Below are 13,005 nucleotides of genomic sequence, written 5' to 3' on the forward strand. Positions count from 1 at the left end.
CAAGCTGTCACCAGCACTTCCTCCCTGGATCAGACTTGTTTTATCCAGCACATATTTGACTGGATTGAAATCTAGAGAATTTGGAGACCTGGAAGTCCTCTTCATGATCCACCAAACATCCCTTGACCATTTTTTCCATACGACAGCTTGCATAATCCTGCTGAAACAAGGCACCATCTTCCATTGTTCAGTGGGTTAGTGTAGTCTTCCCAATATAGACCAAAACCATGCTCATCCTTATGTTTGCCAGTTTTCTCTGCTTCCATCAATGTCAAGGACAAAATGTTCAATTGCTGCCTAATATATATCCCACCCGCTGCAAAGTTATCTCTTCACCTCTTATTTGTCATGATGTAATGGCTGATCATTGGAGAAAGCATAAGATGTTACGTTCATTTCATAGTTACGGTTTCAAAAATGCTCGCCCCAGCTATGCAAGGGTGTGTATGTCTGTACAGCCTGGCCTAGGAGTCAAATTATCAGCAAAATTAACAGCACTACCAAAACACCAACAAGTCATCTGGGAACAAAACACAATGCAAAATGCACAATGCACAGTAAACTTTCAGCCGATATGTCACACATGTAAACAGTTATGTATGTAATACTGAAAGTAAATCTAAAAACAGAAACATGGCAGAAATGGAAGAAAGGAAGAAACATGGCAGAAATGGAAGAAAGGAAGGAGGTGTTATCAAACAGGCATAAGGGATGTTAATACATTTAAATGACATGCTGCTCCATATACAAATACTCCATGCATTCTGCAGCGCTCTGGAAAAAATGTGCTCTTGCATGTCCAGGCAGACAGCCTCCAAGGGAAGACTTTACTCCTTTATATAAGTGAATCATGTTGACTCAGTATCTTAATTTCCTGGCAGACAGACATTTGTGGCAGGAGGAGATGTGAAGGAGATGTGAACACACACAACAAACAATTTAAGAGGGATAAATCAAGTGTCATGTAAGAGACGGTTGCAGCAAAATAAAATTCCAGACTTTGGTCATATATGGGGAAAATAGTCATGGCGCAGGAGCCACGTGGTGGTGCAGTGGATAATGTTAGGGCCACGCATCTCCATGGTTGTGAGGCCGAATCAGGGGGTCCGGCTTTGTGTTGGAGCATATGTTGTTCAGGCTCTCCGGTTTCCTCCCACCATCCAACAGTGTAGGTATGAGTATCCGTAGGAATGAGTGTGTGAGTGAATGGTGTGTGTGTGTGTATGCACCCTGCGGTGGGCTGGCACCCCGCCCTGGGTGAGTCCCCACCCTGCACCCAATGTCCTGGTCATTCCTGCAGCAGCAGTAAGAGCGCGGTTCAGGAATCAATACTGAATTGATCTTTAAAATATAACTGATTTTGCAGCATTAGCCACTTCATTCAACACATTCAATGTAGCATGTTCACATTTAACAATTATTCACCTATTTTCTAAGGCTGGACAGAATACAAGTTTTAGTATTGCAAATCCTATGGGAAACATGAGCACCCGAGGGAACCCAGATAGACAGGCGACTGGTGTGGACAACCTCCACAGATCTCAACCAAGCTGCACCAGCACCAACCACTGCACCACCCAGTTAATTATTACATAATTAAAGGTAGTAATGTGTTGCCACACATACACTTTAAACTTCAAATTAAGACAAGACTTAATTTGCCTGATCTGCAATGGCATTTGATTTTTAATTTATGGAATTTAGCCCCTCGCCCAGTCGACACTCATACAAGTGGGGAACATGCCATCTAATCACAACAAGGGAACATGAGTTAGCTACCCGGGCTAATAAAAGCAGGTGCATTCTACTAAATGTGATCTGACCGACTGAAACGCCACGGTAATGATGGGCTAAGCTCGTAAGAATGACCCAGTCTAACATAATTATTGCTGCCAAACATATCAGCCTCCTTTCCCAGGTTCCTTTCAGGAAATCTGTCTGTGATTTGGCCGATGAGGGAAGCTGCAATCAGGTACCAAATACACGGGTTATAATTGGCTAACCTTTTAAGAGTATTGGGAAATCTGAGATATGAAGACAGATGGCCGGCACCCCGGGTGTTGGCTCTCAGTTGGCTCATGGTCAGTAATAAACGGCCACGGGTCTGTTTGACATTTTTTGCCCTGTAACATGAGAATGCGGTTCAGTGTGTTCTGTCTAGCATTGGTGATGTTCAGCTGAGGGAGGGAGCTTGCAGCTAACTAGATATTTGGGCACATGAGTCAGAAGGGAGATGGGGAGAAAGCACCATTTCTTTGTTTCACAGCAGCAGGGAACTACATGAGCATACGGAGAAGTATTGTTTCATTTTGTTTCTGGAGAAGCCAGGGAACGTATGAATATTTATGATTCTGAAGGTTGGTTCTTCAAATCTACAGGACAAAAAGACATACATCTTTACGTCTCACAACTGCATTTCATCTAACAGTTTTCTCAGTAAGATCTCAGAAGGCCACAAATACTTTTTTTTTTTAGCAGGCCAGTTGTTGCGGTGGTTCCAATAAGATTGCAGTTAATATAACGAGTGTACACTCTCCTGTAAAAAAAAACAACATTTTTTTGTGAAATAAATAAATGAGACCACAATAAATAATTTAAAATCTTTTAAAACAGCTCCTTCAGTGTTGCTGTAGGTCTCTTGGCAGCGTCCCTGATTAATTTTCATCTTGTTTCTCCACTTTCTTCATTGTGTTCCATGCATCTTCCAAAGAAATCCTTTGGATGCTTTGTATGCTCTCTGTGAACCTTGGCTTTTGGGGGCAATCTGAGCTTTACTGATGTCAGGTGTGACCTTGGAAAACTGAATTTTGTAATTACATCAAAAGGTGGTTCAACAAACTATTACTTTAAATATGTGCACACTTATTCAACCAGATTTTTGTACTTTTATTATCTCATTGTACATAGCAAAAAACACATTTAAACAGTCATTGAAGCCACTTAATTTCCTTAAAATTGAATATGAATTATCACTTGCTCCTGACTGAACTCAGCTAAACCATGTGTGCCTGCATCATAGAGACTAAAATGAACTACTTCAACCCTTAAGACATCTCAGCACATAAGACCACAAGCCTGGTAGGAGGAGCCAGTGGGGGATGCTGCAGGAGGAAGTGTTAAAGTTGGCCTGTTAGCAAATGACCAAATTTAATTTAAACTGCAGCCATGAAGACATGAAGATAATTTTTTTGTGGGTTAATACATGTCTAGATATTTAAAAATGTTTTTTAATGCAACCTAAGCACTTTTGTGAAAAGTAGTTGATGCATTTTTTTTATCTTATTGACTGATGGTGCTGCCGGAATTGTGTGGGTGTGATATTCCCGTTGATGGCTGATTTTGTGCACTTTACAGGGGTTCTGCCTCAGCATAGCATGGACTCAGAATAGATAAAGGTTACTGAGTTTAGTCCAGCATTACAAATGGTGTAAATGTGTGTTGAACAACAGCTCAACAACAATTTCAGCAGAGGTTATGAGAAGGTGATTATGATAAATCTTGCACTGTGTGTGTGAGATAGAGAGATCTGTATCTCCCTCTGCAAAGCTGCCATTTGTCATCCTGCGGCATGAGCTGAATTTACATTCACATGTGGTCTTTACCTGCTTTGCATAGTCTGGCAACTCTTCTCTGGGTCATGGTGACCTCAAGCAACCCTGCATGAGCACTTTGGCTCTGCGCATGAGGTCAGATAAGGCAGAGGTGGCAGAATGAATGTCTCATGTAGAAACATAAGCATGCGTCTCGACACGACAGTGGACCAGAGGCATTCAAAGAATGCAATAGGGCAGCGCTTCACTCTAAACATGGCATCAGACCTGCTTATTTAGCAACTGCTTGCTAGAGTAGTTTCAGCAAGGCCGATAGCACTTGCACTCATGATCCCTATTTGGTCAGTGAGGTCTTCAAAAATGTTCATTACAATAAAGACTTTTCTCATTATTTTGTTTCTCATTCAGATTTTGTGCATCATCAGCACATTTACAATGCATTGTGTATTGTGTGCACTTGCACACGATTACATTATTATGCTTTATAGCAAATAATTAATTGACTTAATTCTTTCATTGACTTCATTTGGGCTATGACCCTGGCTAGCAGACATTAAAAGAGGAACTGGAGATCTAACCTGGTTCATGTTCTGAAGTGAGTCTTCCCATAACAATGTTTATGTACCAGTCCTTGCACTAAAGGAAGAGTCACAAGCAGACACACAACACAAAACCAGGCTCAGACAAATCTAACAATTCCACTTTAATCAACAATTCACAGTGCAGAATGACACACTAAATTGACCACCCGGAGACCACAGAAGGCGATAACTGAAAGACAAGGAGACAGAGAAAAGACAAATGTTTTCATCATCTTTAAGGCCAAATGACAACAACATGATTCATTCATTCCATTAGCACACTTCACGATAATCATCTGTTACCTGAAAACTGTCATCAACCATCGACGATCCAGAAACAACAAAAAAAGAAAATTGCAGAGCTTCTAAAGTTTTACAGGTTGCCAGCAGTCACAGGACAGAAGCTAAACAGGTTTGGGCCTGGACTGTACTTGTATGGGAGACCTCACAGCAGGGCTTCATGTGTTGTCCTGGCTACTCTCATTACCCTAGTGCTGTGCGTACGTATTGATGGCGCATATTACCTTTGCAGACATTAATATTTCTCTCAGAGAATAAACCAAACAAACCTGCTGTCAGTAAAGTAAAAAAACTGGGTGCAGCGATCAGCCTGACAACAGGGCTCTAATCATGGACACTTGCTGCTGATTAGGCATCCATGATCCATGAGAGCCCAGTAAAAGTGAAGAGGCTGCAGCATTGATGCGGACTCACCCTTACTTTGTGCTTGGTTTGGTTCCTGAAGACACACGTCTCTGGGTTTGTTTCCGTTCCCTATGTGTTTACATTTATGGCCCTTATCCAGAGTCACTTACAATCAGTAGTTATAGGGACAGTCCCCCTGGAGCAATTTAGGGTTAAGTAATGGTAGTAAATGGGATTTGAACCTGGGTCTCCTGGTTCATGGGCGAGCATGGTTACTGCACGTTTTCCTTATCCCCTTTAGCATTTGTGTCGTGTTTGTTATAATAAATTCCTTTTTGTCATCAGTATGCCTCACTTCAGCGCCTTCCCCCTTTTGACTCTGAGATGTGACAATAAGTATAAATTAGTTTAAAAGAGCAATCTAATATAAAAAAATATAACCGCAAACTGCTAAGGTTTACTTTTTTCAGTGCATCCACACACTGTAAAAAGTGAACACTGGCTAAACTTAAAATCTGTCACACTTAATATTTTAACATTGACATAATGTAAATAAACTAATCAAACCTGCTGTAAGCCGTCAATCCTAAAATATTAGGTGTAACACATTTTTTTAAGTTTAGCCAGTGTTCACTTTTTCAGTGCAGTCTCAAATGTACAAAACATCATTAAGAAAGCTCACAAACAGCAAGGTGAAAATGGAAGGGCAGCTGTTTAAGGGCTTATTTACAGGTGAATATTACTGCCGGTCTCCTCTCCAGCTGGTGCCATGGCAACACAGCACTTTGCACCCCCCCCCTCCCCAAAGCCTCTGCAAAAAGCAAATTCAAGCTTGCATTACAACTTTGTTGTTTTCTACTCACTGTTCTCATGAAGGCAGTTTACAGGGAAACAAGCAGTCCACGGCCGTCACTAAATAAATTTGCTGCGGGGTGTCAAACATCATTATGGCTTAATCAAACATGGAGGCAAATGTGCAATTCATTGTCTGCAGAGGAATGTGTACAGTGTGACCGTGTTTTTTTTTTTTTGCCTTTTGGTGCATGCTGTGAATCATAATATAATAATATGTGCATCAGGATTGGGGAAAAAATTGGTAATGGCTCAGTACTGAATACATTTATTCGGAGCTGTATTCTGTTACATCACATCACAAGCAATGTGTTCAGAATACAAATAAAATACATGTCTGAAATGATGGTGTAAACAGCTGTGTTGCATAATTGTTTCTTTTTTGTCACTTACTCTTTTTCTTATCAGCATCATCATGCTGTTATGAACATATGAGGGGCACAAGGCCGAAACCCAATGAACCTTTCAGACCACTAAAGACTGGGCTGGGCCATGACATAGATCTCACACGTTCACTGTAAAAAGTGAGCACTGACTAAACTTTTACAGATTAAGTAATATTTTAACATTGACGTAATGTAAATAAACAGGTCACAGCAGGTTTATTTACAGTTTATTTTCAATTTTGTCAGTGTTCCTGATTAAGTAGCGTGGACCACATTAGTGGAGCACACGAGGCTGTAACTACTGGACGAGACTCTGTGATCTGTGTTTGTTTTACAGCATGGCATGTGCCACAGTTAACTTTCATCAAATTAAAAAAAAACAAAAAAACAAAAACTGAAATTCTCTTGGAAGAGAAAACTAATGAATTTGTTTGGACTTTTGAGGTGTGTCAGGAATTACCATAGCCACAGAACAACATGAAATACCTCAAATTTTGTAGAAAGTCATTATACGATGATGTGAATCACATTCTAACTTATAGTTTTTAATGTGGTACAATTAAAAATGTGCCTGTCCCCTCTGTGTCTAATCACATATTGAGTTTCACAGTATGTCAAAGTCAGTGAAGAAAAGGCAGAGTGAATATTTGCCTATTACACAATCACAAAAACAACATAAATGCGAAACAAACATGTGTACATGCTTCCAAAATTAGACAACCCCCCCATCTCTCTTCCTTTTACATTTTGCTATCTACAAAAAAACAACTGAAAACAAGGATTTCATTAGCTTTGCAATTATTCTTCTAATAGAATTCTTGTTTTTTTTGTCAAAGTAATCCGATGTGGCTATTAAAGGTTATTAAAAAGATGCCACTTTAATCAGACATTAAGATGCATTGTGGGAGATGTTCCCTTGCCCATCCTCTCGTGGACCCAGCTGCTGCAAGAGCTCCGTTCACATCAACAATTTGCCTTCATTTGCGGCGCTCCTAACTAGCTTGCTCGACAGACGAGCGCCTCTAGCACACGCCCAACCAAATATTAGTTGAGCCCAATATGTCCGGTTGACAGACGGCATTAAGTGCTCATTAGAGGCGGGCCGGGGGCGCGTGGTTGTGAACTATCCTAAAGAATTAGTGTGCATTGCAATTACAGAACACCTTCTCTGCCATGACCGACTTCTTGTTGTTGTTTGCCTGCAACTGTGCCAGACAGGGACAAATTTTTTTTACATAACGAAATAGTCCGAACATGGACGTGCACCCACGCTGTCACAAACGCGCTGAAATGCAGTTCTACCAGACTGCGAGACAGACTCTGTCTTGGTGCGGCGATGTCCCTGAATCTGGCTTATCTATCATGCCCTCTGTTCAAAGTGGGTTTTCTACCCTCCTCACAGCCTGCAGTCTTACGGGAACCAAAAAAGCCCATCAGCAAACAGGCCTCGAAACGAATCATATGGGTTCCACAGCCTACGTTCATACCCCAGCCTTTAACAACCGGCCCATTACCGGAGCCTGCAGTCTTACGGGAACCAAAAAAGCCCACCAGCAAACAGGCCTCGAAACGAATCATATGGGTTCCACAGCCTACGTTCATACCCCAGCCTTTAACAACCGGCCCATTACCGGAGCCTGCAGTCTTACGGGAACCAAAAAAGCCAATCAGCAAACAGGCCTCGAAACGAATCATATGGGTTCCACAGCCTACGTTCATACCCCAGCCTTTAACAACCGGCCCATTACCGGAGCCTGCAGTCTTACGGGAACCAAAAAAGCCCATCAGCAAACAGGCCTCGAAACGAATCATATGGGTTCCACAGCCTACGTTCATACCCCAGCCTTTAACAACCGGCCCATTACCGGAGCCTGCAGTCTTACGGGAACCAAAAAAGCCAATCAGCAAACAGGCCTCGAAACGAATCATATGGGTTCCACAGCCTACGTTCATACCCCAGCCTTTAACAACCGGCCCATTACCGGAGCCTGCAGTCTTACGGGAACCAAAAAAGCCCACCAGCAAACAGGCCTCGAAACGAATCATATGGGTTCCACAGCCTACGTTCAAACCCCAGCCTTTAACAACTGGCCCATTACCGGAGCCTAACGAGCTCTCTGGAGCAGCTTTTAAAATGAGCACATTTCCCATTTTAAGCCCAAGGATGCAAAAACAAATCTGTTATATTGTAATTGCTCTGAATTTACTACTTTTAGCTGATTCAACTGCTGATTCTCTGTTCCCTACCGCCACCTCCTACCGGCTCCTCCTTCCCAACCGGCAGTGGTGGCCTAGCGGTTAAGGAAGCGGCGCCGTAATCAGAAGGTTGCCAGTTTGAATCCTGATCCGCCAAGGTGCCACTGAGGTGTCACTGAGCAAAACACCGTCCCCACACACTGCTCGCCGGGCGCCTGTCATGGCTGCCCACTGCTCAGTAAGGGTGATGGGTTAAATGCAGAGGACAAATTTCACTGTGTGCACCGTGTGCTGTGCTGCTGTGTATCACATGTGACAATCACTTCACTTTAAACTTAAAAAATTTACCAGTCTCCTTTGCACGCCCTTCGCTAACCAAAAAAAATGCAGCTTTAGGCGTAAAAATGTCACGGCATTCAAATTTGATATTAAATGTTGCATTAAGCATGCATGGGTGGACAAGGCTAAGTACCTCAGTGGGAGTGGAGTGAAAAAAAATGGGTGGAAAGAATTGGATGAGGGGGAAAAAAGAGAGAGCGGATGGGAGCTGGGCAAAAAAAATAGGAAGAGAGAAGGAAAGAGGAGAGATAATATTCATCACTACTAATTACTGCAACTTTGTGAATTTCGCCAATTCATGGAAGGTGTCTTCTTTTTGAAAAACCCACTCCTGACAAAACGTTGTAGCAATTTCCTGCCGCCCTTATTTGCACCAGGTCCAAAACACCCTCCCCCATCTCACGATGCAGCCCCAGCGCTAAAAATAGTGGCATGTCGACATCCCTGAATAAAAGCTTTTCATCGTCACAATGCACAGTAGAGCCTTGACCCGGCCTGCCTGGGCTGACCTTTTGCACATGCCAGTCATGAGAGTGGGTGTGGCCAAACTGTGAAACATATGTTCACAAATTCACAGCGACACTTGTCATGGTCAAACTATGTCAACTCTTCTTACCATGAGGGCCAGTTGGACAGGATATCTCCCAGCTCCCGTAGCACATATGCTTCAGATTACATATGCACATTTAATGTTGGGTGCTGCGTATGTCTGTGATCGGACACAAAAACAGAACCCTTCATGTGTGCCTTTAAATGGGCACAGAGCCACTTCTGTAATCTGATTGGTTGAGCAACTCTTCAAAGCCACGGTAAATACTATGTCAATAACAATTCTCTAGAATTGCATATTGTTCTGAGGGTCTGCTTTTGTGTTGCGTTTGCAGATATGTTGCTTGGCAACCTTATTGTGTCCGTAAATTGTGTTTCCTGGTGAAATAATTGCCTGCCTTTAATTACTTGGTTTAAATAGTTTTATGGTCTTTCATCAAGTGTTTTCATTTTATGGTCTTTCAACAAGTGTTTTAATTAATCAATATGTCTCTTGAGACCATGAGTTACAACGATTTTATAGTGGCTTCATGTTCTCTATTGTCATCTTAGTTCTGAATAACTTTCAATAACTAACAGGCTCTTGTGTGGCTTATTGCATTAAAACATTCCCTAGGGCATTCTGGTGCTAATCCATTTCATTCTTTGCACAGCATTAGGATGTTTTTGCAAAGTGAACCACAGCAGCATCAGGAGAAGAAGTGTGTGGATTCCTTTAGAAATGCATGCGTTGCATTTTTTTTCATGCGTTGTTGATTACATGTGTGAAAGGTTTTCATAGCAGGTTTATTGTAAAGTACCAAGTAGCTTTATATCAGGTCATATGAAAATGTATAAATTCTATATTTTTGCTACCAGTTTACCAGTAATACAAGAGTATGTGTGAGCATGGGACCCGGTGGGGTGGCCGTACTCAGACTGGCCAGGACAATGTGTTAACTGGAGAGTGCCCACCAGTTTCACTAAATAATGCATTAGGCATTAGTAGTAGAATAGCTAGTTCACTCTTCAACCTTATATATAACATCACATCTTTCTTTCTCTTACTCTATGTCTCTCTTTAACTATTTTATAGTCTCCCAATAGAGAGAAAATTATTTCAGGTTGGGGATTAGAATGGGATGGGCAGTATTATGTTGCCTCTTAAAATAATCGTCTTATTATCCACATCGGGAGAAGAGAAACACTTACGACATCAGGGGCATGAAGCTATGCAGAGGTACATGCCTAAAGTTGTCATTTCACACTAAGCTGTATGGACAGAGCATTTAAAGATGATCTATGGGTGAGTTTTTGCATCTGTATTCAAAGATCAAATTACAGAAGAATGTAGAGCAGAACCCATTCAAGGACAATTGATTCCCTGAATATTATAAGACATCTTTGCATAATGCCAATGCCACAAGTTGCCATCCCCTGATTCTTTGTACCTGACCATCTGTGAGAAAATGGTTCTTTGTTGTACACTCTCCTTTTCTGTCCACCACTGCTTGATTATTATTAGGGCTGTAGATAATCCTTTTAAACTAATTCATTATGATAAATTCTTCCTACTGAAGCTTTCTATTTTCCATATTTAAATATTTAGTTCAAGAAAGAGGTTGAGAAACAGGGAGATGATCTGGTAGTAAATAAAATGGGAAAACTCATTACTATTACTTATGTACTATAACAACTACATTATACGTTTAGACAGAGCTAATTTTATAAACATAGCCTATTGTGCCTCCTTATTCTCACACATAGCATGAGGGGGCAGTGGTGGCCTAGCAGGTAAAGAAGCAAATCGGAAGGTTGCCAGTTCGAATCCCAAGGTGCCACAGAGCAAAGCACCATTCCCACACACTGCTTCCTGGGCGCCTGTCATGGCTGCCACCAAGGTTGATGGTTAAATGCAGAGAACACATTTCGTTGTGTCACCGTGTGCTGTGCTGCAGTGTTTCACAATCACATCACTTTAGATACTTCAATTAAAACACAAATACAGACATATAATTCTCTAATACCAAGTTCTCAGAAACGTGTTCCTAAGCAACAAAGGTGAAAATGGAAGGAGAGCATTTTTTATTTCTTCAAATCTTCATTATTGAGCCAGCTTCTAGAAAGACGATTAGCAACTGGCTAAATATGAGGAAATTAATAAACACTCTCGAAATCCCCCTTAATGCACCCTATTAGGCCATCCATAGAAGAATGGACTTTTGAGTCACATTGCCTGAAATGACAGATGTGAACAGTGTGTTGGAGGTATTTTGACCCTGAAAGGCGGACCGAAACGTTCTGCTCATGTTCTGCTGAAATATCTCCACATTCAGTTGTCTTTTTCTCACAGCCCACTGCATAATTACTCATCAAATAACTCATGAGTCAACCCGGCTTCTACAGGTTGCAGCGCAGAAGATGTTTGCGCCCCCGATGCGCTCGTCTCAGTTTGCTTATGACAGTGAAGGGACAAATGATGGCGCACTTGCCTGCTTACTAGTGCCCAGCTGGCGCTGGAAAATCCCTCGATGCTTATCCTCAGGCTCCAAAAGCGCCCCGATTACAATTCTCTCCACGCATACGGCGTCATGGCTTCACCGAACTAATGTCGCCAGCGACGTCTCTCAGTCCGCCCAGCGACTGGCGGTAAACAAATCACGCCTAACTGGATTACGGACTGGAGGCCGACGCGCTCCACAACTGCTTAAACATGTAGCATCCACATTAGGTGCATTAAGAGCTTAGAGCCTTTAGCTCCACTGAGCCCAGCGATAGTGGTGCATCTCACCTCATAACTCTCATCTGAGGAGTCGGTCATGGGAGATTAGTGGAGTTTAAGGACAAGAAACAGCACACAAATGCATGGTGTGTGTGTGTGTGTGTGTAATTGTTGGACATGCACATAATGGTTAGAGGTTAGTCCTGCTCTACAAGAAATAGTTAGAAAGAGAGAGAGAGAGAGAGCGAGAGGATAAAGAGTCCAAATGGCACCCGGTGGCCACTTGGCCGGCTACGCAGCGCGGCAGTTCATTGAGTTCTGAATCGACCAAGAGCCTGTGCAATGAGAGAGACAATTAGCCTAATGAAGTGCAGAGGCAGCGGGAGATCACACCCTGTGCTCAAGTAACAGTTGCTTGGTGAATATTCATGCACTGGCAAATTGGAAATACATAATGCGTCCCCTCGCCTCTGAATACCAATGTCCCCATTTGGCGCAAAAGCACTGCAGCTCCCCGGGCGTAAGCACTTGCTAATCATGATTATTGCAATTATTATTATTATTACTACTGGACCAGGTCTTGCACAGATGAAGCATCTGCCATTCTGGAGGTCCAACGATTCCAACCCCCCCGGTTACCGCGGTGTGTGCCATTGTTTCCTGACAAACAATGGGCCGCCTTGACGCCATTCAGAGAGAAATGCATCCAGATTACCCACAATTACCTCTGTCTTAACCATAATACTAACAATGCAGACAAATGACAAATAAAAAGAAACTGCGCTCTCTAGCATAGATACCGATAAACCTTCTGACTGATAACAGCTCAGACTAGGGGAGCGATGACGAAGACAGGAGGCCGTTTGTAGGATGGGAGATGATTCTGGGGAGAGGAGGCGTGAGAACCGAGGAAGACACACTGCAGGATCTGAAACGGGCCCTTCGTACGGACACTGTGTAGGACACAGGGCCTCGGCGTCTGATCAAATTCAATAAACCACAATCGCAGTCTGAACCAACGTTTTAGAGACATTGTGCTCCAAAAATTTCTACTTAAAATCAACCGTTTGCCGGATTCTTTTTGCAAGATTAGTTTGTTAGCAAAATTAGCTAGTGAGCACTAAACGCCTAAGTTCTATTTTTGCTCTTTATGGGGGTGGTAAATATACAGACCGAACATGGGTGATGACCATGACGTATCTTCA

At 42.4% G+C, this 13,005-nt stretch overlaps 1 protein-coding gene across 1 annotated transcript in view; it reads right to left on the minus strand.

The window, feature by feature from the left end:
- The window catches only part of LOC114793016 (glucocorticoid receptor-like), a 52,665-nt gene extending 40,900 nt beyond the window's left edge, over positions 1-11,765 (minus strand). The window contains exon 1 of the mRNA XM_028984607.1: positions 11,571-11,765. The gene's annotated coding sequence lies outside the window, so the exon portion shown is untranslated. The remainder of the gene's footprint in view (positions 1-11,570) is intronic.
- Between the last annotated feature and the right edge of the window lie 1,240 nt (positions 11,766-13,005).

This window comes from Denticeps clupeoides, chromosome 6 (genome assembly GCF_900700375.1).
Source record: "Denticeps clupeoides chromosome 6, fDenClu1.1, whole genome shotgun sequence".
Lineage (NCBI taxonomy): Eukaryota > Metazoa > Chordata > Actinopteri > Clupeiformes > Denticipitidae > Denticeps > Denticeps clupeoides.